Source organism: Pteropus alecto, unplaced genomic scaffold, assembly GCF_000325575.1.
Source record: "Pteropus alecto unplaced genomic scaffold, ASM32557v1 scaffold214, whole genome shotgun sequence".
In the NCBI taxonomy this organism is placed as follows: domain Eukaryota; kingdom Metazoa; phylum Chordata; class Mammalia; order Chiroptera; family Pteropodidae; genus Pteropus; species Pteropus alecto.
The window spans coordinates 316,755-323,204 of record NW_006435787.1 but is presented as its reverse complement, the minus strand read 5'-3'; the positions used below and the strand labels follow the sequence as shown (position 1 = coordinate 323,204).

General features: G+C 43.3%; 1 protein-coding gene and 1 long non-coding RNA gene across 2 annotated transcripts in view; both read right to left on the bottom strand.

Moving 5' to 3' along the window:
• Positions 1-303, bottom strand: part of OGDH (oxoglutarate dehydrogenase) — a 47,917-nt gene extending 47,614 nt beyond the window's left edge. Inside the window, exon 1 of the mRNA XM_006911478.3 lies at positions 186-303. The gene's annotated coding sequence lies outside the window, so the exon portion shown is untranslated. The remainder of the gene's footprint in view (positions 1-185) is intronic.
• Positions 304-3,263: 2,960 nt separating this feature from the next.
• On the bottom strand, positions 3,264-6,450 carry LOC112479430. Its single transcript, XR_003046190.1, has 2 exons — positions 6,337-6,450; positions 3,264-5,684 (listed from the first exon to the last, which is right to left on the bottom strand). It is a non-coding gene; the product is annotated as an uncharacterized LOC112479430 (long non-coding RNA).

Sequence of the window (6,450 nt, the reverse complement as noted above, 5' to 3'; positions counted from 1 at the left end):
CCGTCAGACCCCCGTCCCGCCCACCTCCCCCGGTCAGTTCCACTCCATCCAGCTTCACTCCCTGTCACCGCGGGGTCGGCGACGACGAGGACGTGCCGGCCTCGCCCTCTGCCGAGACTCTCGTCCCCTTCCCGATGGGAGCGGAGCCTCCATTCCGAGCCGGGCCGGCGGCAGCGCGCGCTTACCTGTCTCCGGCTCAGCTCCACCCGACTGAGGCGCCGACACCCCACTCCGGGGCACCAAACTCTGGGTCCCGCCCCGGCGTGCGGCGTCAGCACGCAGCCCCGCCCCGGAGGAAGTCTCCTGTCGCGTGGGCGGGGTCGTGACGTCACAGAGCCGCGCCGCGTCCGCCGAGGGGTCTGCGCGGGGCCTGCGGGGCCTCCTGCGGGCGGCTGTCGGGAGGCCTCTGAGGGAGCGCCTGGCCTCCTGGAGAGGGACCTAGGGCAGCGGCGCGCGCCCGAGACGCCGCGGGCAGTGGGCGGCAGAGTGGGACGCAGGGGGCCCCGGCGCGTCCCGGTGTGCGCGGAGCCGTGGCGGGCACCAGGGTTTCCCAGCCCGGCAGCGGCATCGCTGTGGGGCGCCGAGGCCTGCCGCCGGCTTATCGCGCCGTTTCAGCCGGTGCGCTCGGCACTCACTTGAAGAAGTTATTTTTACTGCTAAGAAAGCAAAAAAAAAAAATGCTGTTACTAGGACGCCTGGATCATAAGATGCAGGCCTGTTTCAAAATGTGAAAAAAAAAAAATACCTCTCAAAATTGACGAAATACGGCAAATTGTCGTCAGTCGCATACTGAGAAACTTAGTCCCTTGCAGTTCTTAGGTCTCATTCCGGCCAGGAAGAGTCTCGCTTCATGTTCATGTGTCTTCAACTCCACTTTTTCTTCTTTTCCTTCTTAACAGATCAGACCTCAGACTCATGTGGGCAGTGGGATAAAGCTAGAACTTAAACTGCTTTGTCTTCCTGATTTGTGACAGTTTATCGTCGATGTTTTATGGCAAGTGATAATGGTTTTCCTCTTGACAGTGATGGTTTTCTTTGTAATAACTGGTTTTACTGAAAGACTAGATTACCTAGATTTAGTATGGGAAGGTGGCATCCAAGTGACTGATATTAGGAAAGTGCTGCCCTGAGCTGTTCTGTGTCCCACCAACTGGAAGACGAGGACTGTGCCCTTGCCACAGCAGAGGATATGGGCGTCAATGGCGGACACCTGACAATGGTAGCTGCATAGAGGACACAAGTAACTGGGCTGTGTCCCCCCACTCACTGATGTGCTATAGACTTAGAACTATTTCTAAATTAAGGGAAAGGCAAAGTAAGAGATGTTTTTCTTTTGTTTTTGTAAGGAGAGTACTATATAAATGCTTGTAAGAACCAAGTTGGGCTGATGTGGGATAAGAATCTGTAGAGTGGGAGAAGATGAACAACTTCATTATGTTTTTTTCCTTTTTTGTTTGGTAAAATATATAGAAGAAAAATTTTGTCTTTTTAAAGTGTACAGTTTAGTGGCATGAATCACATTCACAGTGTTGTACAGCTATCACCACCATTTCCAAAACTTCACCACTCCAAACAAGCTAAGTATTAAGCAGTAACTTCCCATTCCTCTCCCTTCTCCTTTGGTAACCTCTAGTATGCTTTATTTCTATAAATTTGAAAACTCTGGGTACCTCATACAAGTGAATTCATCCAGTATTTGTCCTTTTATGTGTCATTTATTTTACTTAGCACCTGGGAGAAACTTTTTATGGCTGAACAGACCCATTGTATGGATTTTCTACACCTTCTATCCATTCTTCAGTTGACAGACCTTTAGGTCATTTCCACCTTTCGGCTATTGTGAATAATGCTACAGTAATCGTTGGCTTACAAGTATCTGTTGAGTACTTGTTTATAATTTTTATAAAACCCAGGAGTAGGATTGGTGGGTCATATAGTAAGAACCAGGGGCAGAGACCAATATGCATATTTTCTGTTATCTCACATGTACCATTCCCACCAGCAATGCACAAGGGTTCCAATTTCTCCACATTCTCCTCAATACTTAGTTTCTTTTAACATTTTTATTAAAGACATCCTAGTAGGTGTGAGGTGAACTCATTTTGGTCTTGATTTTTATTCCTTAATGACTAATGATGTCAAGAATCTTTCATTTGCTTATTGGCCATTTGTATATCTTCTTTGGAGAAAAGTCTTTTTTTTTTTTTAATTGGGTTTCGTTGTTGAGTTAGAGGAATCCTTTATATATTCTGGATGTTAATCCCTTACCAGATATATGATTTGCAAATATTTCCCATTTTCTAGGTTGTCTTTTCACTTTCTTTATAATGTCCTTTGATAAACAGAAATCGTTAATTTTGATGTCCATTTTATCCATGATTTTTCTTATTGCTCATGTCATATCTAAGATTCCATTGCCAAATCTGAGATCATAAAGATTTACCTCTATGTTTCTTCTAAGAGTTTTATGGTTTTAGCTTTTATATTTAGATTGTTTATCCATTTTGAGTTTATTTTTGTATATAATGTGCGGTAGGGGTCTAATGTCATCTTTTTGCATGTGGAACTCCAGCTATCCCAAAGAGGTGGTTCTTTCCGCATTGAATGGACTTGACACCCTTTTTGAAAATAAGTTGACTATGTTTAGTGGGTTTATTTCTGGAATCTCAATTCTATTCCATTGGTCTGTATGCTATTTTTATGCCAGTAGTATACTGTTTTCATTACTGAAGCTTTGTAGTAAGTTTGAAATCCAGAAGTATTTGTGAGTTCTCCAACTTTTTCTTTTTCAGGATTGTTTTGGCTATGTGAATCCCCTTGCAATTTCATATAAATTAAGGTTTGGCTTTTCCACTTTTACAAAAAAAAAAAAGGCTCTAGGAATTTTTCCCTTTTTTAAAAAATTTATTATTGGTTAGACATTTATATAGTTTATGAAGGCTCTAGGAATTTTGGTAGGGATTTCATCAAATCCATAGATCACTTTGGGTAATATTTACATCTTAACAACATTAAGTTTTCCAGTCCATGAACATGGGGTGTCTTTCCATTTATTTGTATCTTCTTTAATATCTTTAAGCAATGTTTTATAGTCTTAAGTGTACAAGTCTTTTACCTTGGTTAAATTATTTTATAGTTTTACAAGTCTTTTACAAGTTTAGTTTTTATGTAGTTTTTTTATAGTTTTAGTTTTTAGTTTAGTTTTTAGATTTTTTATAGTTTTACAAGTGTACCAGTCTTTTACCTTGGTTAAATTATTTCTAGGGTCTTTTTTTTTTTTGGATGCATTTGTAAGTGGAATTGCTCGCTTAATTTTCTCTTTTGTTTGTTGTGTATTGGTCTTGTGCCCTGCAACTTCACCAAATTCATTTATTAGCTCTAATAGCTTTTGGATTCTTTGGAATTTTCTATATTATGAGATCATGTCATCTATAAACAGAGCAAGTTTTTCTTCCGGTTTGGATGTCTTGTTTTTTTCCCCCTTGCCCAATTGCTCTGGTTAGACCCTGCAGTACTATGTTGAGTAGAAGCGGTGAGAGGGACATTCTCATCTTGTTCCTGACCTTGGGAAAACTTTTCAGCCTTTCACCATTGAGTATGTTTGCTGTGGGATTTTCATAGATGTCTTTTATCATGTTGAGGAAGTTCCTTTCTATTCCTAGTTTTCTGAGTTTTTTGATGATGAAAGGGGGCTGGGTTTTAAGTGCCTTTTCTGCATTAGTTGAGGTAATCGTGTGTTTTTTCCCCGTTCAGTTAATGTGCATTATGCTGATTTTCTTATGTTGAAGCATGCTTGCATTTGTGGGAATAATCCCACTCAGTCATGATAATCGTCTAAATATGCTGTTGGGTGTGGTTTACTGGTATTTTGTCGAGGACATTTGCATCTATATTTATAAGGGATATTGGTCTAATTTCCTTTTCTTGTGACGTTTTTGTCTGGCTTTAGTGTCAGTTTAGTGCTGGCCTCACAGAATGAGTTAGGAAGTGTTCTCTCTTCAGTTTGTTGGAAGAGCTGAAGTAGGGTTGGTGTTAATTCTTCAAATGTTTGGTAGAAGACACTGGGGAAGCCGTTCATTCCATACCAGTTTTGGTTTTTGTTACTTTGGGTTATTTCTGTGTTTCTAGGAATTTGTCCATTCGATCTAAGTTATCTGATTGATTGGTGTGTAAATGTTAATAGTATTTTCTTATCATTTTTCTGTAGGGTCAATACTATTCTTTCATTTCTGATTTTAGTGATTTATGTCTTTTTGTCAGTCTAGCCAAAAGCTTGTCAGTTTGATGATCTTTTCAGAAAACTGACTTTTACTTTCATTGACTTGTTTTTCTATTGTTTTATCTCTAATTTTTGTAAGTTCCTTTCATCTGCTAGCTTTGAGTTTGGTTGCTTTTTAAAAAATTTTCTTTGTTTCTCAAAATATAGTTAGGTTATTGATTTGATCTCTTTTTAAATGGAGACATTTACAACTAGAAATTCTCTCGAGCACTGCCTTCTCTGCATCCCATGGCTTTTGCTCAGTATCTTTTTTCATCAAAGTATACATCTGTGTTCATTGACCAAATATTCATACCAATTTGGTTCTTGGTAACGGGGACACAGAAGTGAACATGACAGGCAGGACCTATATTGTCATGGAGCGGACATTTTGGGGTAAGCCAACAAGACAGCAATTGACGGTTTAAAATCCATAAAACGGTACTGTGATAGGGACTTCTTTAACTTTAAATTTTTATTTTAAGTAGGTAACAGTCACATGGTTCCAAAATAAAGATGTTAAAAGATCTAGTTTGCAAAGTCTCCTTCCTACCTTTACCACTCACCTCATTATCTGCTGGCCTGCCAAACCGGTTTCCTGCCAGGAATAACTCTTCATTCGTTGGCTCACGAGGCAACCCAGTATCAACCGTGAGAACAGAGTGGGGAGGGAATTCAGGGCTCAGAGAGTGGCCGTTGCCCGCTAGGACAGAAGAATCACTGTTTTAAGCAGTGCTGTCACACTGCTGCATATTGGCTGAATATTCACGTTACCTGTAAGTAACCAGCTGTTAGTCTTACGCAGTCTTCCAGTGTTTCTCATGCAAGTACAAAGACAGCTGACTGTGTACTCTCCTGCAACTTGCTTTTAAACCTAGCAATCGATCCTGGAAACCTTTCTCTGCCAGTTCAGAGGGAGCACCCTTTTTTCCAGTTGCATAACTGCACAGGGTGGTTTTGGTGGGGACAGCTGGGCTTCGTGCTCTTGGTCTTGACTGGGGCAGCTCTTCTGACGAGGGTCCAGATGGCTTCATTCCAATGACGGGCAGGTCAGTAGGGTGTGCCGGACCCCGTGTCAACTGGCTTCCAAGAGACTGAAAATGGAAGCCTTAAGGCCCAGGCCCCAGAGCCACGCGGCCCGTCCAGATCCCAGTGGAGGGAAATGGGTCCCACCCTTCTGCGAGAAGAGCATGTGGAACGGGGCAGGGACATCGCTGGCGCCAGTCTCTGCAGACATTCTACCACAGCAAGGTCCAGCCGAGGCTCACGGCTCATTTGAGATTATGCATCTTTAGTCTCCTTTAAATGAGGACACTCCCTCCACTTTCTCCCTCTTTAGTTTTTGAAAAGTCGAAGCCAGTTGTCCCATGTTCTGGATCTGCCTTGTTTCCTCATGGTGTCCTCTAACTTCTCAATTTCCTGTAAACTGCAAGGACGAAATACCTGATTCTGATTGAACATTATTTACAAAAACATTCTGTACCCATTGCTGATCCTCATGATTTACAGTGACCATGTTCAGGCAGGACAGGATCATTTTTAAATCAGTCTGATCAAGTCATTCCTTACTCAAAAGGCCCACCTGTTTGCCGAGGTCGTTAAGGGACCTAAGGCCCACCCGCCCTTCTTGTGACCAGTCTCCCCTCCCTTCTGCAACTCACCAGACACAGGCCAGCCTTGGGCCTCTTACTCTTCCTTTAGGTATGTGTGACCTGTCCGTTAAGAAAGGGGTTCTCTCACATGGCACCTTCTCCGAGCCGTCCTTGGCCACTCTATTGTGCCCCACCCTGCCTCTAACCACTCTCTGTATTGGTTTCCCGTGGCTGCATGACACATTAAAAACCACGGAAGTGTGTCCACGCGCCACCGTGGAGGTCAGAAGTCCGCATCAGAGTGCCAGCTGGTTCTGCTCCCCTTAGAGACTAGGGGACACTTCACTGCCTGCCCCTAACAGTTTCTGGTGGCTGCAGGCATTCCCTGGCTTACAAATCTGAAGCTCCCCATTAGCTCCCATTCTCCCGCTCCAGCCCCTGGCAACCACCATTCTACCCCGTTTCTATGAATTTGACTATAGACACCTCATACGGCTGGACTCCCAGAGGGTTTGTCTTTCTATGACTGGCTTATTTCATCGCGCACGTCCTCAAAGTCCAGCCACGTTGCACACCGCGAGCCGTGCGGGTCAGTAGTAC